Here is a 23,609-nt window from a genome sequence, read left to right on the forward strand (position 1 = left end):
GCGAAATAGTCGAAAAACCCGATAACACAGCGGCTGTCGCACGGGTGGTGAAAACCCGACACGGAATAGAATAGAAAAGAAAACGAAGTATTATTTAATTTTACGTTTTATTGAAAAATAAATTTTTGTTTTGTCAAGATCTTAAAGCAATTATGAGTTACTAGCTCCAAAGACGCATCCTTTTTTTCAGTTTTTGCACTCTTTTATAGGGCGAACGTAAGCATCGCGAACCTGTGCGATAGCTTTGACTGTGTTCCACGCTGTGTATTACACAGAGTATACATACCGTTACAAGAAGAGTGATTGTTTGGGCGAGTTGGTTCGACATCTTATACAATCTTGTGCGCAGCAAGGAAGGGGACAAAAGAAGAGGACAGGACACAACAAGGCGCAACTTTCAACTGAGTTTTATGAATACGTGTTCCGGTATTTATAGTCTCAACCATCGTCACAATGGCAACAAACAAAATGGCAAAAGCAAAGGAAAACGGCCATCACTGAGCATAAGACAATTTTCTTCCTCTGCATGTACGTTCGTTTATTTTGTTGTCTAATTCGCTCAAAACTCGAGTTTGCATCTATAGTGTGGAATTGTATAAATGATACCGCATCTTGCTCTATCGAGCGTGTACAAAAAGTGTTTTACTGGCATCGTTTTCGATCGTGTTTTTTTTTTTGGACGTAAGTTTTATTATAAACACGATCGGCTTCTCAAGAGACTTGGTTTATGTACTGTGTTTGACAGCCGGCGTTGTCGGGATATCTTGTATTTACACAAACTTCTCAATGGGCTTGTAGATTGTCCCGTCTTGTTAAGCGCTGTATGTTTTCACGCGCCATCACGTTCAAGCCGTAATCGGAACTTTTTCTATCCATCCACGTTTTTTCACACGTCTCCCCTAATACGAATGCAGCATGATTTTAATAAGTAGGATTGTTCGCTCTTTCAAATATTCAGTGACAGGTCAACTTTTTGGCGTAATCTAGAAAATATATTGTTTGCATTATCCCAGTGTTTTGCAATTTTCATCATATTTTCTCTCTTTTTGGGGTTGCTGTGTTAGTATTTTCAGTGCCTCTTCTTCCTTTTTCTTATCTTGCTTATCAGATGTCGCTATGTGCTATGTTTGTTTTGAAAGTTCTTTTTTTTTGGGGGGGGGGGGGGATAGCTATGCTTTCTCTGTGCTTATACGTTTATCTTGTCAGCATTTGCTGTGTACCGCACAAAAGGTCCTGTGCTGTTTGTGGACACATCAAATAAAAACTATTATTATATTATTATTATTCTTATGATTATTGGAAATAACACTATCTCGTTCTCAGGAAAAACAATTCCTTCTCCGATAACGCAATCGATAACATAGCAACACATGTGTCTCCTAAATAATCGATGTGCTCGGCTTCTACGATTTCGCGTGTTAACGCTGACTCGCATTCCTCAATTTTTACGTATCCATCCAACAGTGGGGTACAACCGCATGTCCTGCAATGCAAATCAAAAAAGCCACCGTTTTTTGTTTTTTTTTTGCACGTTGTTATTGTGCTTGCGAAGCCGATCATTTAGGCAGCGCCCCGTCTGCCCGATGTAGTGCCTGCCATAGGACAACGGAATGCGATAAACCACATCATCTGTACAGTCGACAAATTACGTTCCGTGCTTCTTTTCAGATCCGTGTTTGGCACGTACGCCAGGCTTTGATAGTTCGCACAGGTCCATGAGCTTATTGGGCGCAGAAAACACTACCTTTACATTTGATCGCATTGCTACATTCCCTAAATTGTGCGACACTCGGTGTACATACGGTAAAAAAAACTTTTCCTTTTTGTCTTGCCAGCTGGCTCTCATTATTTTCCACAAGACAGCGCTTCCTTAGAACGCCCTCCGCGACCGCAACAAGAATGTGTTTAGGGTACCAAGCTGCGAGCAAGCGCGAAACTTGCTGATCAAAACCACTGGGGATAAAATGCTCACAGGACTTTTTTAGTGTATTGGTTAAACACAGGTTAACAATTCTTCTTTTGGCTAGCTTTAAGTGGGCTGAATGAAATATTCTAGAGATGTTCAAGCAGTGGATTTCTTTAGCATTACTCAGTTTTTACCTTCGAACAACATGTATTCAGTGGGGAGGCAAGCCTTACTTGCAAAAACAGGGCATATGCATCGGCTCGTGTATCGCGCCTGTTCTAAGCGATTTATAGTTAGCTCAGCTTCACGGTACTCTTAGCAGACGGCTTCAGAGATCAAAGGAAAAAAAAGTTTTAGGTACGTAGATGATTTTTTTTTATTTTTCATTGCATCTGACACAAACGCTTTTGAAGCAGAGACTGTCAAAACTCTGACCACTTTTAAGTAATGTTTTGGTACACTCGAGGTCACGAATGAGATACCTGTGGACAACACTATTCGCTTTTTTTACATCAGATTTTTCTTTCTCGACGACCACATCTGTTGGTGTTATGAGCCACGTGCGAATAAGCCGTTACTTCCGTTTCATTCAGCCCACTCCAAGATAGTCAAAAAAGGCATTGTTAACCTGTGTTTCACCAATGCACTAAAAAAGTCTTGTGAGCATTTGATCCCCAGTGGTTTTGATCAGCAAGTTTTGCGCTTGCTCGCAGCTGGGTACTCCAAACACACCCTTCTTGAGGTCGCGGAGGGCCTTCTATGAAAGCTCTGTCTCGTGGAAAATAATGGGAGCCAGCTGGACAGACAAAAAGGAAAAGCTGTTGTGTTACCGCATATACACCGAGTGTCGCACAATTTAAAGAAACTAGCAATGCGATCAAATGTAAAGGTAGCGTTTTCTGCGCCCAATAAGCTCATGGACCTGTGCAAACTATCAAAGCCTGGCGTGCGTGCCAAACGCGCATGTGAAAAGAAGCCCAGAATGAAATTTGTGGACTGTACAGATGGTGTGGTTTATCGCATTCCGTTGTCCTGTGGCAGGCACTACATCGGGCAGACGGGGCGATGCCTAAATGATCGGCTTCGCGAGCACAATAACAACGTGCAAGAAAAGAACGGAGGCTTTCTTGACTTGCATTGCAGGACATGCGGTTTTAGCCCGCTGTTGGAGGATGCGAAAAAAATTGGGGAACGCAAGTCAGCGTTAACACGCGAAATCGTAGTGCCGAACACATAGGTTATTTAGGAGACACGTGTGTTGCTATGCCGCCGATTGCGTTATCGGAGAGGGAATTGTTTTTCTTGAGAAGGATATAGTGTAATTTTCATATTACGCTCAGTCATGGTCGCTTTCATTGCTTTTGTCGTTTTGTTTGTTGTCATTGTGACGACGGTTGAAACTATAAATACCGGAACACGTATTCAATAAAATTCAGTTGAAAGTTGCGCCTTGCTGTGTCCTGTTCTCTTCTTTTGTCCTCGTCCTTGATGCGCACAAGATTGTGTAAGATACCGTTACAATATAGATATTTGATCTGCACAGAGATGGCAACCTATAATGCATTTTCTGTGAAAATGAAACCAGCCGTGTGGATGGCCATCATTGAATGCCCCTCGGACGTCCACTGAATCTCCTAATCCGGCCACCCACAAACGAATCCCCAACATACGTCCGATGAAGGTCTCATCCTGGCCTTGGATGGGCTAATTTTCGGACTTCCAACGGACATCGGTGGTTTGCTGCTCTTATCTACAGGCTGTTGTCGGGGCTTGATGCTTGCAATTTTTGAGACAGTGTAGTTAGTCGTTATTCAATCGACGCTGTTTTGACATTTTTGTTCACTATAATATCTCTGACAAATATTGAACCTTACTTCTGTTATTTATAAATCACGCGTCGTGCAGAAAAGTTTGCGAATACGAAATTTTTTCAACCAGAAAGTTTTTTCTAATGTTTAGTTTCATATTGGACATTTACCAAACTGGAAATTTGTAATGCTTCAAAAGTACACGACAATGCTTTTATACAAGAAAATTTCTTAGATTATGAAGAGTCAATACAGACAGCTTGAGCATAAAAATTTGCAATATACATAATTATAAAATTAGTAGCTGTAAACATAAAAGCCTTCACTTTTAAGCTTACAACTTCAACATAATAGCTCGATTCTAGCCATTTTCTATTATTGACAAAACCAACATACGATTAAACATATAAATAAGTGATTACAGCAAACTACATATTACACCGGCACTGCAGAGACTTTAGGAACGTAGTATGCCAGGATGTTTTGATTTCCTGGACAAGTTGTCTTATGGGCTTTAAAGCTGTTTCTAAACTTCATGCGGTTTATAATAGCAGAAGGAAAAATGGGCACCGCTCCTTTTGGATCGCCGAGTTCGCGGAATGCAGTTACAATAATGTTTCGAATATTATTTGTGAAAATGTAGACGAAATTAATGATAAAGATCAACACAAACAAGTAAGCGAAGCTTGCGCTGTTACATGTTTTTTTTTTTTTTAATCACGAACATATGTAATTTAAAACACAGTGACTAAAGCATTTCAGTTCTCGCGACTACAACAATATTTTACTGAGTACGACAAACTCCTGCGCCACCAAAGAAGCAAAATATTTGGCTCCAAAGGTCTCATTTATTGCAATTATGTGGGAAGAGCGCTGCAAAAGTTAACAGTTTCCAGTTATAATTTGGATTTATATCTACCTGAATAAACTAGTGTGACTGTGATTGCAGGTGGCTGTACAATGCACTGCAGAGCTTAGCATTTAAAATAGCGGTTCGTCACCTTTTCACGAAGCATCTGCCGACCTCTTCAAAAATACGCGAACGCACCGCTGTACCATGATGAATTTTCGATGGCGCCGAACAACCGGAAATTTTTATGTGCACCGCATGCAATATTTTGTCATGACAAATAAATTAAAAAAAAAACCCGCTAACAAAATAAAAATGCACCGGAGCACGACGAAGAACCACAGTTTTTTCATAACGTCCTATAATGTTGCAACAAGAGCAGCTGGATAGTACATTCGACAGAACCGAAACATTTTTACAACTAGAAAGCCAGAAATAACGGAGGAGATACAGGCGAGTTGTGGACTTTCAACATTTTGTAAGTCCCAGAACGGAAACAGATAGGACAACACATTTATCTAGCTAGTCTTGTGTTTTCTAAATGTTCTAAAGAGGGATTGAACCAAACTAGCATGTTCTGGCTTCCTTAGGAAACCTCCAATTTATTTGTCATTTCGAAAAATTCCGTAATTGTTTTCTTAATATTTTTTTATGAACGACCTGTGTGTGGATAAAATACTTTAAAATCTTGTTTGACGACTTGAGGTAATGAGGTTAAGGGCAGTCATGAGAAGGCGTGCTCTTGGCTCAGCCGTCCTGTTGCATCGGTTTCTTGCCACTAACCATGCAACATGGTTGGCTAACGTGATGTACTGATTATCAAATATGGTCAGAGAGAGTGTAATGAAAAAGGTTATTGTGTACAGTATCCACAAAGAGAACACGCGGGTTGGTTGAAGGGGTCCGAATGGCCCGTGCAATCCCCTGTCGTCTCCCACTGGTGCTCGCGGCTTGGTACCAGGCTTTTATCTCCTTTCACAGATTATCGCCCCTTTAAAAAAAACTAGAGTGGCCTTTATTTTCAGCTTTATAATGCATGAAAAGTAGCATTTCGGACGATCGTTTCAATTATTTGGAAGCCATTCAAGAGGCGTTCCTGGAATGAGTAACGTACATTTTTATAATTTGGGGGGAAACCGAATTGAAGCGTTACCTGACATAGGAGCGGGATGGGTAAAGGGAGGCAAATGTGAGGGAGGAGACTGTAGGAGGGTGGGAGAGGTATGAGGAGAGGGACAGAAGGAGTGAGAGAGGAGGGAGGAAGGGAGAGGAAGGTAAAAAGAAGTCAGGTTGCAAGGTAAAGAGGAGCACTGTAGGAGAGTGAAAGGAGGGAGAAGGAAAGAGAAAGATGGACAAAAGTATGGGCAGAAGGAATTGGTGTGGCACATGGTTTATATTTATCCTTGAAGTTTATCACAGAAATTAGATTGTTCTGCAAGCAAGTGACGTCGATTTCCCCTGATAACTTTAGCAGGCAAACTTCATTCGTGTCAATTTTTCCGCTATATCTAGCGTAGGAGCTTAATTGAAATATATGTTGTGTAACGTCAATATTCCCATTTTGTGTATAGGTCACGCGATGTCAATTTCCTAGCTATATTTAACGAAAAATGCATGGACCAACGGATGGACGGTCGGACAATGTATTGGGATTGGAGGTACCGTTAAAAAAACATTTTATGGTTTAAAATATTCAACACGGTCTGCACCTCGCATTGCTCTGAAATGTTTAATTCTCTGCTGGGCGCCGATTAAGAATGCCTAATGTGGAATGCGGTGTAAGCCCTGTGTATCATTTACTGAAAGAATATTCCAAGTTGTGTGCAAAAATAAGCGTGTGAGTTTATGTTTGGAAACAACTGAGTGCCACGTGAGACTTTCACGCACACATTTCCGGGCACGGACGGCGTTGTTTCTGACGCCTTCACAGCGTCGTATTCCTAATGTGTGACAATGACATTTTTAGAGGATTACCGCAAGCATTTGTTAATGATGCAAAGTTGAGGCTTGGGGGAATCGGTACATACTTCGTATTTAAAAACAGCACCAAACGACGAGGACCAGACGGAGAAGTAACACGGATGCAGCGCTGCGTTCGTGTTACTTCTTCGTCTGGTTCTCGTCTTTTTCCAATGTTTTTAATTCTGAAGTTTGTTGATGAATTCAGAATCATCTTACAATTGAGGGGAAGTTATATATATATATATATATATATATATATATATATTCTTAGTAAGAGGGCAGAAGTTCAGAGGAGAGCCTATATGCTTCGACTGTATTGATTATACCGCCCTCGTATTATCTTATGTTATAAGGGTGGCGTATTCAGGCTGACTAGGCATTAGCTTCTCGCGGTTCATATTATTTAATATTTTAGTATAGTGCTCCCTGTCTGTCGTTGCCTCTTCTACTCATCTATCGTTTATTTTCGCGCTCGTCCCCTTTCATGATTTGAAAAAAAAAAAAAAAAGTACATTGTAGTATAAATGTCTTCGCAGTCCCCTTTATATCGAAAACACCCATCGCCATTACTAGAGCATGTTAATCAGCAGTTTTCTTTAGTTACACGATGATACCCTGCTTTATGTGTGGCCATATAGCACGAGGTTCTCTAAGAGTATAAACAAAGTTCGGAATATCCTCAATTATAAAATCCGAGGCATGATATTGTCACGAATGACAAGTGATGAGGCGGCGAATAACTGACTAAACTGAACTTTCAATAAAGCGGACATGCCCCCCAAAAAAAAAAAAAAATTAACAAGTAAACAGAGGATAACAACAGAGCGTCGCGGGCGTCGAAGTTGGCATAACAACTGGATCGAACGCTGGGGCGAAATTGACTGCAGCTTGCTACGCGGAGCCCCTTTCGTATACGCGTGGGCTTCTGGAACAATCGGCGTAGAAAGTTTGGCGCGCAAAACATTCTAATCTTGAATCAGCAACGCGGCTCTCGAATTTACCAGAACATAAAATTACAGAGTAAACAAAAATGTGTACCCGCGGCCAGGAATCGAACCTTGGCTTTTTACGTGGAAGGCAAGCGCGATCACCGTAAAACCACGAGCGCGTTTTTTTTTTTTTTTTTTTCCTTTATTGCCTGTTTTGACAATTGCACCAAGTACACACATGAGAGTGTTAAAAGAGAAACCGACAACCTCCGCTAGACTAGCGCGGTTACATTTAAAATCGTTTAAGGCACACCAGCTTTTTTAGAAGCGGCAACCAGTCAGGGGGTTCAGGCTGTGCCGCAAGAACTGTTCGAATGTATGCCACGCTCTCAATAAAGTTTTCTCGCACTGACCGTACATCGACGTCCGCGTGGCGCACAACCATTCTCGTTTTCCAAATACTGTGAAGACCGAGTACCATAATTATGTCGTACGGAACCCCACCTTCACTTTCGATGGGAAAAAACCGAATACCAAACGGTGTTACAGGAAAGTCCTTTTTTAATGTGCGCTGGAGAATATCCCAATAAAAAACTGCGTCCCAGCATTCGATGAAGACATGCTCTATGGTCTCCGGTCTTTTACAGAGCAGGCAGTTGGTTGTCCATGGTACAAATATCCCCCTACTCTCAAGCCACGACTTCACAGGGAGTGTGCCGCTGTGTAGTCCAACGAAAAAGGATTTAACCGCTGGTTTTATCGGCATTCTTTTAACTCTTTTTAGTACATCCTGACCCCTTCCCTGCGAATATAGAGATCTGTAAAGGGGTACGGGCAATAAGACGTCAACTAAATCTTTATACAACCTCTTTCGCGTTACATTACTCAGGTATTCTAAAGAAAAACGCACCTTCAACATCTTAAAAGATAAAAGAACTTCTCGCAGGTAACCACGGACACTGCCACTCGCTTCGGTACTCGATGACACCACAAACTCTGGTAGAATATTTCGCATTCTTACTTGGATAACTGTGCGTAAAAAACCATCATTTTGATCACGGAGAAAAATAAACCGAGACACAATTTGTCGGATGAACAGGTGAGACAGTCCTAACCCACCTCATCGCAGTGAACGGAACAAATTCGTGCGGGAAGAGCGCTCCCAAACTGATCCCCAAATAAAAACTGCAAATACTGTGTGTTTCTTTTGCACGTTGATACGCGACATAGCCAGCGCTTGCAACACGTACCATACTTTCGCTATCAAAAAAAAAATATTACATACTGTAGCCCGTGCAAACATCGAGAGTTCACGACCCTTCCAACTTTCCGCTTTTGTCCGGACCTTCTCCGTCTCCTCGTTCAATACCGCGAGCTGTCTCGATAATATTCGAGCGGCACCCCAAGATACTTGACTGGCAAGGCCGTCCACTGAATGTTCAAAAAAACACTAGGCGTCGCGTCCCAGTCACCATGCCAAAAACCAGCACATTTTGCCCAGTTAATCAAACTCCCCGATTTTTTGCAAAAAGAGGATGCAACAGTGACCACCTCGCGCACGCTATCTCGATCAGTACAAAAAACGCCAACGTCGTCCGCGTTCGCCAGAACTTTCACCTCGCTTGACTGGATTCTAAAACCATTAATTCTTTCGTCTTGAATAAGTAGCAAACAAAAGGGTTCTAAATAAATAGCAAAAAGCAACGGCGACAGTGGGCAACCTTGCCTCACAGAACAGCGGACGTCAACACTCTAACATTCTTGTTAACAACTAAGCGCGTAGTACAGTTTTTGTAAGCCATTTTGAGACCATCTAGAATAACACTACCTACATTAACATATTCCAGAATATTAAAAAGAACCTGATGCGATACGCGGTCGAACGCCTTCTCCAGGTCGAGCTGCAACATTGCAATTTGACTGGAGGAAGCGTCGCAGCATTCTAAAATGCTTCTCGCGACATGTATATTCGTACAAATGGTACACCCTTTTATACCACACGTCTGATGTGGCCCCACTAAGCATTTAATCACGGACTGTAATCTTTGAGCCAAGACCTTCATGTAGATTTTGTAGTCCACATTCGCTAGACTTATAGGTCTGTAGGATGCCACGGACAAAAGTTTGACTGGGTCATCGTTCTTGGGAATAAGGACAGTGTGTGTCCTTAAAAATGATGGCGGCAAAATATTTAAATCATATGCCTCGGTTAGCACATGGTAAAGGGCATTTGCTGATTCCGATTTAAACATTTTGTTAAACTCGGGGCCGGCCGTCAGGACCAGGTGTCTTTCCTGTGCTTAACTCGTCAATGGCCCGCTCTATTTCGCAGACACTAATCGGTGCTTCCAAGCTGATACGAACATGCTCCTCTAGCTTGGGCATTAGCAGCAAAAATTCGCTGTCGAAACCGTCTTGTGATGGTGCGCAGTGCCCAAGTAACTCGCGATAGTGTTCCACAAATGCCCGTTGAATTGTTCTCTTATCACGCGTTACCGAGTGGCCGTAGCTCATTTTGTTTATCTCGTTCTGCCGCGCGTACCTCTGTTCGTCACTAAGCGCGCGCTTTGTCGGCTTTTCGCTGCACCAAAGTCTTTCGAATCGCGCACGCACGACGGCCCCTCTGTAACGTTCTGCGTCAATAATTTCCAACTGGTTCTTGATGTTTCTTATTTCCAGCGCGAACTCGCTTAGGCCACGAGCGCGCTGCCTGCTTGGCGAGCTGCGCGCGCGGCATTATTTCCCCCTTTAAAAAGTGCATCGCCCCGATGCAACGCAAGACAAAACAAAGCAAATAAAAAGAACGGCAAAATAAAGAGTCATTTGGGGCACATAAGGTTCACAGTCCTATCGAGCGTAGTACGGCTTCAGGCGCACGACATGGACGACTTTTGGTCGTGGAGGGCGGCGTGATGATGTTCTTGTTCCGTCGGGCATCACATCGTAATTCAAATCTTCAAGTCGACGAAATACTTTGCAGGGTCCGAAATACCGTTTCAGGAGTTTTTCGCTGAAACCACGGCGGCGAATCGGTGTCCAGACCCATGCGTTGTCTCCGGGCTGGAAGTGGACGTCCCGACGACGAAGGTCGTAATGGCCAGTGTCGACACGTTGTTGGGCTCTAATCCGGAGTCTGGCGAGCTGACGGACTTCGCCTGCCTGTTGGGCAACCACCTGGGTTTCGTCGCTTCCGTCGACAGCCGGTTCGTGGGGTAACATCGCGTCCAGCATTGTCGTTATTTTGCGGCCATGAATCAATTGAAAGGGTGTCCTCCGGTGCGTCTCTTGCACGGCCGTGTTGTAGGCGAATGTAAAATACGGCCATACCTCGTCCCATGTCTTGTGCTCCATGTCGACGTACATGGAGATCATGTCGGCGATGGTCTTGTTGAGTCTCTCCGGCAGCCCGTTGGTCTACGGGTGGTACGCCGTGGTCCGACGATGCCTGGTGTGGCTGTGACGAGGGATTTCTCGCGTCAGCTGCTCCATAAACAATGATCCACGGCCTGAGATCAGAACTTCGGGAGCGCCGTGTCGGAGGACGATGGACTCAATAAAAAAACTTGGTGACTTCCAAAGCAGTCCCCGAAGGAAGGGCTTTGGTTTCGGTGTAGCGCGTGAGATAATTTGTGGCGACGATTATCCAGCGGTTGCCCCACGTTGACAAAGGAAAAAGCCCAAGTAGATGCATTCCGATCTGCTGGAAGGGTGCAGTTGGCAGAGGAGTTGGTTGCAGGAGGCCGGCTGGCCTCGTCGGAGGCTTCTTGCGGCGCTGGCACTCGTGGCATGATCGAGTATATAGGTGGGCGGTTTTGGGGAGCTTGGGCCAGTAATTCTTTTTACGAATACGTGCCAGCGTCCGGCTGTAACCAAGGTATCCGGACGGCGGAACGTCGTGACAGGCTTGAAAGATCTCCTCTCGAAGGTCAGTCGTGATTACCAGCAGCCACGGCGGGTTGTTGTCCCCGAAGTTCTCCTTGTAGAATACACCCTGTCGAATGGCGAAGGTCGGCAGGCGTCGTGAGAAAACACGTGCCACGGTATTCTCGCGCCCTTCCAGGTGCTCGATTAATGTGCGCAGCTCGGGATCGTCTCGTTGACGTCGTGCCATGTCGTCGGTGTTCACTGCTCCTAGGAAGCACTCGTCGTCATCGTCGCCGCTGCTGCCGGAAGGTGTTTCGACAGGGGCCCTGGACAGGCAGTCGGTGCCGTTGTGCTTGCGGCCTGACTTGTAGACTACAGTCACGTTGAACTCTTTTAGTCGGAGACTCCACCGAGCGAGGCGTCCTGAAGGGCCATTGAGGCTCGCAAGGCTGCAGAGCGAGTGGTGGTCTGTGACTGCACGGAACGGGCTCCCCTGTAAGTACGGACGAAACTTCGTGATTGCCGAAGACGACCGAAGTAAAGAGCCTCCAAGAACGACGCAGCGCTCCCACTCTCCCGACGCTGCGCATAGCAACGACACCACTGCTTCGGTGTCAGTTATACCCCGCACCTCCACCAGAATGTCACGAAGCATAAGTGACGAGGCGGCGAATAACTGACTAAACTGAACGTTTAATGGGCAAACTTGTGCCCAAAAATAAAAAGGCGAAACAGGGTGACAACAGTGCGTCGCGGGCGTCGAAGTCGGCGTAACAGGTGGATCGAACTCTGGGGCGAAACTGACTCCGGCTTGCCACGCGGAGCCCCTTTTGTACACGCGTGAACTTCTGGAACATTCGGAGCACAATGTTCGGCGCGCAGAACATTCTAACCTCGAATCAGCAACCCGGTTCTCGAATTCACCAGAACATCACATTACAGAGTCAACAAAAAGGTGTACCCGCGGCCAGGAATCGAACCTTGACTTTTTGCGTGGAAGGCAAGCGCGATAACCTGCAGGACCAGCTGCGCGCGCGGCACTATTTACTAAAAGTATTAATCAGTAGAAAACTAAAGACAATGCCTCGAGTAAAAGCAAATAATTTATAGTTAAATAACCTAGTCTTGTTTGTATTGTGTACCTGTCTTGAGGCGTGTGCATTCCATGCGAGAGCGTCTGCACATTTGTTTTTAACTTAAGTAGTTGCTGCACCATGTTTCTATCAGTTGCTGTCGCACTTCTACATGGCATTGCTTCGTTGCATACATTTAATACTCAGCTTGCACTGTTCCTTACCCGCACCGTGAAACTTCAATACTTCACCATTTCAGAAGGACACTATTTTTTATGTAATCGTTGGAAACAATTCCACAAGAGCGAAATGATTTTCAACTTACGGTGCATATTTGTACTCTGAAATTTTACGGTGCCCATATTTCGCCGAATAAAAACCATGCGATATTGTATTGGCCACAGTGTCCGGATACGCCTTCGAATAATCTAATTAATTACAGTTAAACTGAATAGGAGAGCTAGAAAAGCCGGGAGCGAAAATTACGTGTGCTATTAAAGACGTGCTGCTGACCTAGCTCCGTCTCGACAGTAAAGCGAGAACGGTTGGGGGAGCGCACTTTAGTCTGCCGCTATCGATTTTAATTAAACGAGCATCGGCACAAAGTAAAGAAATCCGGCAGCCGGCCCGCTGTCTCCCGCGCGCACACGTTTCCGTTGAAGCTCACCTGAGAAGAAGCACACCACCAAAACAACAAGTCCGAAGTGAAACTATCAGTGCACAAGCGAGAATACCGAGGAAGAGAAAAACGCTGTAAACAACTTTTTTTTTTACGGGCTAATAATTACTTGCGAAATTTTATTACAGGTAACGGGATGCAAGAAACGCAGAAGATAAAAAAAATGATGAGTGGGGGAAGTGAAACGATGTTTACCTTGAAGTGTTGCTGAATCTGCGTGAGCACCGGACGTTACCCAACGCTGTAGTAGGGAATAAATTCGATCATTGGGTAATTGAAGAGATACAACGAATGCGCTGCCATTTGCTTAATAATGATACAAACACAAAGCGCGTAGTTTAAAAGCAATAGCACCTAATTTAGAAGTGCTGTTTTCAGAATACTCCTTTGTTTTATATGCGTTGAGAGTTTTGTTTCTTCTGAATACGTTTGAAGAAAGTTGCTCGTTTTAACGACATTAATGGGTCTGGAGTTAGGAAACGTACTGAGATAATAACTACCTCAATTACTACACTAATAAATAAAACGATAAAAAAACTTCGCTGCAATGGTATGAAGCACGAATAATTCCATTATCACACCATTAAGACGTTATTTTGTTCTTATTTCAACACCTTGTTTAATTGTTCATAAATGTACGATTTCATAAAATTATTTACGGTACCACTTGACACTAGCTATAACATAACTCAAAGAATGTGGTGGGCGCAACGTCGTTATGTGATATAAGTACATGAGAACGTCGAAATTGAAACATATGTTCTCCTAAGCACTGGAAATAAAAGAAAAAAAAACACTTTGAGGATTACGGCACATACGCTTATCATGCTGATTTCCTTATTTTTTCAGAAAAAAAGCGTATTATTTGTTTTTGAGCTTTAGGGCTTTCAAAAATAATGTTTTTTTTTTTTATTTAAAAGCGAATTATATATTATGTTTTCGGCTACAAACTTGTTATTCGTACTGGCCACTAAACTGCGCTAATGAAAGATATAATTATTAAGTTTTATCTAGTAGGTTTGCCAATTAGTATGTATTTTAGAAATTCTTCACATCCGCCGTCACTGCCAGCCCGTTCCCAAACAGAGTCACTTTTTTTTTTTTCTCAAACTACCCTTTTTAAAAACTTTTCTTTAAATATTCGCTAAAATACTGGCTTATAGGGTATAGCGATTTCTTAATATTTCTGTAATCCGGCTAAAGTAAGATTGAACTTATGTTTGCAATAAATATCTCGATGTGCTTGCGTTTTATTTTTTATCCTGCATAAAAAACCGCACAAAAGGAATTAATCCCAATGCTGATGGCATTTTTTTAGGAGGCAATTTTTTTTAAAGAGAAGCTTTTTGTTACCGTTGTCTTAAGAAACGTTATAGTATGAGATTAAAATATCCTCATTAATTTGTTACAAACCATGAGTGTGAGTGTGTTGTTTAAGATATATAAGACGTGAAAAGCATGACTAGAAGCAAGATAATGTTGATACACGTATATATATATATATATATATATATATATATACACATCAAACCTCGTATCGGCTACAGTTTAATTGTCGACACCCCATGGAATAATCACTCTGTGAAAAACCTGCCAATCCTATATGCTGTAGAAAACGAATATTTTATATGACGTACATAATATTACCTATGCTTTAAGAACACGGTTTCTTCGAACATTCGTATACTTGGAGATGACTGCGCACTGTACCGCAAAATCACTACGCCACATAGCCAAGGCCTCCTTTAAGAATATCATGTAAACGCCTCTCAATGGTATAGCACCTGGTTGATGTCACTAAATGAACATAAATGCAAACTAGTCTGACTTTCAGGAAAGGTAGTCCTTTTATTCTCGCATTGTTATCTAGGAGACAGGATCACAGTGAAGGTTCGTTTTCTTCTTAGGATTGCGCCAGGGACCCGATGACTGGGAACGCCGATGGTATGCGGATGTTGATGGTAAAAAAAAAATGACTGAGAGGACTCCATCAGTGAGAGAGAAATAAAAAGAAACGTCTATTTACAGTACAGATCGAAAGGTGGCCCGACCGGCGTTCCTCACGGCCCTCGCGCGTCTCCTCTTCTTTTTCCCTGTCTCGCTCGAGCCACTGTCGCGTCGATCACTTTAAAGTCATCCTGAGCGAAAAAAAAAAGACGAAACCGAAACTACAGCCACTGTACCGAAACCCTGCGCATGTCGCGCCTCTGGATTTGTGGCTGTCGTTTACGTTGACCTTCACAATCACCAAAAGATTTATTAAATTCAAATATTCCGGCGTCATCCCAACTTTTGATATGACATCAATTATATGCTTTAACGCCATTTCTTCGGATGACTAAAAAATAAACTCGGCTACATCCGGCGCTGCCTTCGAAACAAATAGGAAACTGGCTCACAAAACCTTTATTCGGCCAACATTAGAATACAATGATGAAATCTGGATTTTTCACAAAAAAATTTTTATTTACATAACTTGAATCAATTAAAGACCTAGCAACCAACTACGTTTTATCTAATGATGATTATACAGGTAGACCCACTTCAATCAAAACAATGCTAAATTTACCCACTCTTGCAGCAAGCCGCAACCTAGCACGCCATTGATTACATGATACATTTTATGACTCTCATCATAATGTTAGAGGTTCATTTCTCTAAATTCATACCCGGTCGCCTTGTTGCATTAAGTACCCTTTCACTTTTCAGCGCATGTTCGGCTCCACTAACGTATGTAACCAATCATTCAGGCACCTCACAATTGTGTACTGGAGCAGACTCGCAGAATCCAAGGTTTCAATTACAGGTTCGTATTTTTTTTGAAAATCAGTGCTATCGATTTCTGCTATGTATAATTATACTACCAATGATTTCTTTTTTTTTTTTTTTTCATTTGTTCTTATCAGAAGAGTGCACACTCTGTTCTGTTATTTATTTCCTTTTATAGTAGTACTTATTATATCATCCCTTCCTTTTGTAATGCCCTTGAAAGAAGACCCTCAAGAATATAATGAATGCAATTACATTAAATATTTAGAATATCTGGCTACTTCATAGTTTAATCAAATATCTCTATAATCGCAGAGATACTCCTTTTTCATAACGAGCAAAAATACTCACCAAAATGAAAACATCTTCGATCAACTGCAACCGACTGCTGCTGTGCATAATAAAATACCCCGGCTCGGTGACGTTTGACCAGAGACGCACGCCTTCCCCGGGAAATACGAAATGAGGCTTGAAGGGGCCGCGAAGTTGGCGTCGTGATTTTCGCGCTTCAACGCGCTGTCTCCAACACCGGCGGTTCCAGGCTCGAGCTCCCGAACGTGCGTCGCATGCGGGACCCCCAGAGGCGGACGGAAGGGATTGGAGTCTGCCGCCTTTTGTCTGGTGGGCCGTGACCCCGCCAACGGCCCACATCCCCAACGCCTGAGCGCCACACCCCCGCCCGCCCGCGGTCCATCCCCGAGCACACAGGGGCATTAAGAAACGCCGCGCGACACACCCTACAAGTTTGTTTTCACGCTGAAACATGATGCGATAAAGGCAAAAGCCTTAGAGGGTCATGCGCCTGCTCGCTCTGGCTGTATTTTCTTGTGCGGAAGCCTGGGGAATAGACGCACGCCGTATTAGATTAGCGCGATGTGAGCCCGTTTCATGATTTGGGTGTATAAAGCGGATCAACAACCGCCATCTCGGACTTTGGCTAATTTGACGCAGCAAAAAAGTAATGACATGAGACACAAACGATAGAATTCTGAAAAGAATAATTTGTTACAATTTTGATCATTGGACAAACATACTCTGGTCCATTCTAAATCGGATCAGCGCGAGAAATGTTTTACTTGACAATATATCGACTAGCATCTTACATGATATTATAATTTTTATCACTGTAGTTAAATTTTAATGGCAATTTGTAGTATGTTACGTCTTCTTTCCTTCACATGTAAGTAGTGTACACTTTTTTATCGTATAAGCTTACCGATCTGTTTTATTGGTTAGTATTAATTTTATAATACTTAATTTTTGAGTGTGCCGAATTGCTGTACTTCGGGGGCTTAGGTCCAATTAAGTCGCTTCTGACAACTTTTACCCCTTTCCCTCTACAAGAATGTTTTTGTTGAAAATTAATATATTATTATTTATATAAAAAAGTTTAGGCACTACTGTAACAACCGTGAGGTTTTGTGATCCTGCGGATGTAAATAATGGGGGTGGGTAAAAGAAGAATTTAGGAAAGAAAACCATCACCCTCAGGGTTTGTTTCATCGATCGCAGTCTCTAAGGCATTTCTTACAAAATAGTGTGCTCATGTTCAAGCTTTTTTTATTCTAGAGTTTCAACGAAATATACTGTGTGTAGGAGTTTCAAAGCTCTTCGATCATGAGTCATCATAACCAGAAGCACGCACAGCCTAGGACCTTTATCTTGAATATGAACTATAGTTTTACTATAAGACTAAACGATCATGCGTTTTGGCTTTCAGCTAAAACTTACCGACTATTGAACTTCAGATGGTAACCCATGTATTATCCAAAACATTGTGGACCGCAGTTCAAAACGTACATAAAAATGAAACAGAAAAAAGACGTTCATCAATGTCAAATGTAATATGCACAACGCTGAAAGCAACTAGAGTTCACTATAATGAAATATGTGGATTAAACGTACCGGAAGACAAACAAACATACCCATGAAACGTAGCCGAAATGGTTTTGAACAACATAATTACTAGTATGAATGTTGCATTTGTAATAAATACATATACTAAAATAATTCCGGTCGAAGCTTTTCTATAACTAGGTGTGTAGATCATAACGACAGATATAAAGCAAATAAACACGAACACAGAACTCCAATTGGACCTTTGTTTTGGTGCTTATCACCTCTCTTTCTATCTTTCAGAGATAAAATATCTGCACTTATACAGATCGCCTGAAAGCCCGATGTAACTCTCTTTTGTTGGCTCTATCACTTGATGAATACCATCAATTGTTTAGCAGTTTACATGGCAACATACCTGAATGTTTGAACCTTGTCACGGAACTTGGCTAAAGCATGGTGTTATCAAATAAAAACGCAATCCTTCTTTTCATTGGCCTCATTTTGGTATTTTTAATCAAACTTGATTTATTATAAAAGAAAAGAAATAGGTTTTTCTTGAATTGTGCCGTGTAAATGGAAGGTAAAGCTTATATTAAAAAATTTACGGTGGCCAAGTGTGTGTACCCTGCCCCCCCCCAACCCACCCTCTAGTGGCTAAGGCAGTGATACTCACACAAAATAAGAAAGGGTGTTTTTCCAAATGACAGACGAGGACTGACTCGCAGGACCGTTTGCGCGGCGCGATCGTCACAGACCACGATCACATTGCTGTCAACATTGCTCACTTATCATCTGGTTCAGCGCCAGATTCACAACCAAAGGCTACCGGCTTCGATCCCAAATAAACACTTCCTCGGTCTTGTGTTAAAAAAAACTGTCCGGCTCAAACCAGCCTGGGGCCAAAATACGCTTTTTTCGGGTCGGGCTCGGGCCGACGCTCACAAACCATAGCCGGGCACGGGCCAGGTTCGGGTCACGGCTTTGTCGGGCCGTGTCGGGTCAGGCCTTAAAATTCCAGCTCAATCTAATCTCTTGTTTCAAGTGTCTCAGTTCCCATTTAATGTGTTTTTCATCGCGCATGGTATTCACAGTAGTGAGGCACACAACTGAATTTACATTGCTATTTTATTGCACTTTCGGGGTTGTCCGCTTGTGTAATTTATTTAAAAGTTACATATATACTTTTTGTTCCTAAAAAAGGTGTCCAAAAATGTTTTTATTGTTGAAAGCGCCTGATATATTTTTATTTTATAAAGTTACACACAAAAATACTTTTTTAGGGGTTTTACTTATTTTTTTTTCAAACAGAGCAGATAATATGTTTTTTTTAGTTATATAGCTTGCCGTGCAATTATAGACATTTCAAACAATTGACATTTGTCATCTCAGAAAAAAAAGTTTCATACGTACTGTGACCAATGCGCACTGCATTTCATCTTCATTACAGCTTTAGCTTAAATTATATTTTTGTTGAACTCACTTTATGAGACTCTGAAAAGATTGTGATCGTGCTTAATAAATATTGTATATGCTTATACAATAGAAATATTGACAATTCATATCGCATTCTATGATTCAGCGTACTTGTGAAAAAGAGGAAAAGCAAGGCGAACAAAGTTAGTACACTATGCTTTCACAGAAATAAAACAAGAGCTACATGCAAAGGACACGTCCCTTGAGAAAAGAAGTAAGACAACATTAAAAAAATTTGTCATTGTATGCGAGACAAAAAAGTTTAAGCTTTCACAATAATATGAGCATAAATTAGTGCCTTTACCTATGCATTTGAGAATAATTTGATATCCTTTGTATTGAAAACAGTGTATCAGACGAGACTAGGCATGTCTACTCAGTCAAGTTGCAGCAATAATTATAACATTTATTTGTAACAGGTACTGGATCAGCCTGAGCACAGTTTTTCCAAGATTATATATGATACATCTCCCTTCCTTTAAAACGCAAGGGAGATGTATCATTAAGAAGAATACAAAGAAAAATTGAGAAGAATACAAAAACAATACACAAGAGGAAAACAGGCTAAAACTCAAGAAAAACTTAGGCGATCTTACTGAAGTTTTCGTCCCCTGTTTCACCACATTCACACAACCGGCTCCTCGCACCGTCCCGGCGCAAGCGCCGTCGGCGCCGTGCCGACATCTGGACGGCGCGGGGACGGTGGAGTGTTCGAACCAGCTGTGCTCTCCATATCGGAGTGCACAACCGCCAGCCTAGAAACTTAGCCTAGAAGTCTTTCTGCGCTGATTGGAATCTACGTGAAACATTTATTATTCGTAAGACTGCACAACCATTATATCCCATTAATTGAGTGCGCAATTTCACGTTTCCTTTCGTTTCTAAAGCCGATCTTTTTTTGGATTGGTTGAAGAAAATATTTCGGTTTGACGGCCCGAACGGTGCACTTATTATAAATTCCATAAGTGAACAAGTCGAGGAAACATAACTCTAGAGAATTACCCTTACCTCGTAGCTACGCACTTTGTAAATTTGGTGGAGACCATAAAGGCATTTAACTTCAACCCGAATCTATGTTGATGTATATTTGTTTAAATACCCAAGGAGGCGAGAACCAATATTAAGAACGTTAAACAATTAAGGATTAGCTTACAAGGTACTGAGAGGTAGCAAATGCTTAACCACCAATACCAAGTTCTTCTCTTAGTCTGGTCAAATCCTTTTTTTGTAGATGCCACTCCTTGTCGAAGGTTGTCAAGGGTAATATTTGTCAGATAGTTAATGGTGCCTGCTACGAAGTAAGGGTTTATGAAACTATTATATTTATCCAACCAACCTACCGTCAGCATTGACAATATGATTAATCTTAAACATAATTGACGAAAACATGCGCAGCCACCGCCTAGCCTTCCATCACTCGCGAAATCAAGTCCAAGCTAAAAAAGCGCAGAAGCTGCTTTGGAGCAGTGATAATGAAACTCAAGCTTAACTTCGACTGCTAACGAATTCAAATTAGAACATGCTAGCGTGCCACCTAGTCCGGCGTTAGTGTCTTCTTAAGGGTGCCAAACACCGTCTAGTAGGTGAAAAAAAAAAAGTTACATAATGGCCACTAGTCACGCTTTGTATCATCTGCCGTTTTCTATCGGCGTCTGATTTTGCAGGCGCCATTTCCGACAGGAGCGTGCCACGTTCGAAAATAAGTGGACACAAAACGCCACCACTCTTTGCGTACCGGCGAAACATTGGACGGTAGCGGTAGATTGCCTTAAACAGGAACCTCTAATAACCGCAATTTCCGTCCTCGTGTGTCCCGTCTCAAGCGACTAAACGAGGCGCGCCGAAGAAACCTATTAAGAGGCATTTCGCTTGAACTTAGCGGTTAAAAATTATATTTTTGATCGACGGCTCATTGACCATGCGTCCTTTTGTTAATGTGTTCAGAATAATCATGGCGAATGTGTGAGCCTTAATTCTGACTAAAAAAAAGTAATGTGTTTCTAAAGCACGAATATAAGATTGGACGGGGAAATGGCGTTAGGCTTTCTTCCTGGATCAGGCTTTCTTAAAAAAAAAGAAGAAGATTATAGTCACGGTCATGACAGGGTCACATCAAGAACACTTTTCATCTAAGAAATTAAAACCCCAAGTCTGCAAAACCTATTGTTTAAACAATTTGCGTCACAATAATTTATGTTGTTTACTTCAAAAGAAGCTAACCCAAGATATGGTATTCTGAGAAAAAAACAAAAAGCTAATAGGATAGGCAACGAGAAGAAGCGTATACTTAATCTTCATCTCTGCATAACTGCCGTGCATATACATTTTTGGACAGCTTTAGCTGTTTACGGTTCTACGCTAATTCAATAACCTTCTTGCCCGAAGGCAACGTCATCAACAGGTATTAGTGAAGCGCACACAATTTTTTTGTACTGATTTATTTTTGTTATCAACTCCATAAGGGTTTCGAAGTCTGCGCCAGGAAATGTAAAATATTAAGGCCATGGCTACGGCTGTTGCTTGACTCGGTCGGTCTCTGTTTGTTCTGGTGCGCTCACAAGTAGACGCCGTTTTTACGAACACTCACAAGTAGACGCCGTTTTAAATGCCAACTTTCTCAAATAAAGCCCGTCAAAAGCATAATATAAAAAAATACTAGTGTGATTCTGAAATATGGCAAAGTAAAAGACGACCAAAGTTGCAGCGACGAGATTTTTTTGAACAGAAACCAAATGTAACCCCAAAATTTAAAAGCGCCGAAGTCTTGCTACCGACACACGGAACTGAATATTCAGTGTGTACTTAGATGGTGGGACTGTGAAAGTCTTGGTGTAATAAACGGAAGAACAGAAAGGTTGTGACCTACTGAGTAACGTGCGGATCTAAAACTGAAAATAACGAGACGTGCACATAAATCCTAATTTTCATTTCTAAACTGTATGCTCGCCATCCATGAAGCGTACATTGGAATCCTCGACGGCTATCGGAGCAGCGACCTTCATGTCGCAAGCAGACTACGACGGCGTCTCTGCTCCGACGGCTGCGGGTCCTTGGAATAGCTTGGTGGTGGTGGTGTGTCTTGCAGGAAGCTGAACGAGTATACGGTCGCAGGGGGAGCCAGCGCCTTCAGCCGCTCCTGCCAGGTAAGTACAGGTACACGAGTGAGACGCCGCACAGCCAGCAGCTGTTCTCATAGTCTAGGTTGCGGATATACGGGGTAGCGGATGTCCTTAGACGGGCTACGGGATGGTGTCCTCAGGCTACTCTGCCTCTAGCCTCGGTTGTTTTTGACACCATTGTCAAGAGATGACGTGGACAGCCTTCTGTCCCTTGGACGCCGCCCACGTGCCCCCTGAATCAAGGGGTCCTGATCCAAACTGGTCCCCCCGCCACGGACGATTTCGATCCGTTCTGCGGAAGGTTCGCAACGGCGGGGGCAGATAAACCTTCTCCCACCGGGCTCGCTAGTGGGTCATGTGGTTACCAACCGGCTCCACTAGCGTGCCTTCTACGGTGCGGCCGCTTCCTGGGTGTGCCCTGCGAGTCGGACCACCAGGATCCAAGATGGCCGCCTTGGGTCTCCGTGGGGACCGGGCGTCCTCGCTCTGCTTCGTGGGCTCTTCCAGTGGCACTATCCGAGAGAAATGCCACGACGAGCTCCTCCCAAGTGGCCGTCACACGCGGGCATTCTCTGTGACGGAAGATCATTAAAGGCATCCAGAACCATTCCATTTTGCACCACCCGCTCTTGCAAATCCTCGAGCTACTGTCAGCATTCTCACGAATTGGCTGACCGCCGCGCCCGGTCCGCGCTGGGAACCGCGCGCCAGAGGTCGCTGGAGTGGGACGCTCCACATCACCTTCCGTAGTGTCTGGTTCACTGTCGTCCTGATTACGAAACGATACACTTTCAAGTCGGCGGCGTGAACGTGTTCAGAATGTGCGTTTGTTCTGAGCCCAGTGTATCCGTAGGTAAGTTGTGACACTCGCGTCGTCACTTCGTAGGCTTTTTTCCATTTCAGAGCTAGTGCGAGCAGGGAAACCGCAAGTTGCGCTGCTCACTGGGTTGGTGTCCCCTAAGATCTGGTGCTTCACATCGAATTTCAGGTAACAATGGCTCTTACGTCAACGCGCCGCCTACTCAATCTTTGCGCAATCGACATGTCGTGGCAACAGGCAAACAATCTTGAAAACAACCGGGTCTCACAGGTTGTTTTCGGGTACTCACCATCGGCTTCATGAGACCTGGATGCTTTTTGACTCTCGGTTTTGCTTTCTGGCAGCCGGGTATCTACAAGTGTCCCGGAATACTTCCCGCCTCATCCTCGTCCAGGCAGCGGCGCGTCATAACTTACGAGAAATCTTGCTGTTGTAGCAAGACTTTTCATAACTGATGTTAAGCGATAATGCCATGACCAGCCAGAGCGCAATCGTGAGAGTACCCGATTACCTTCTTC

The sequence above is a fragment of the Ixodes scapularis genome, unplaced genomic scaffold (assembly GCF_016920785.2).
Source record: "Ixodes scapularis isolate PalLabHiFi unplaced genomic scaffold, ASM1692078v2 PGA_scaffold0__279_contigs__length_252992795, whole genome shotgun sequence".
NCBI lineage: Eukaryota > Metazoa > Arthropoda > Arachnida > Ixodida > Ixodidae > Ixodes > Ixodes scapularis.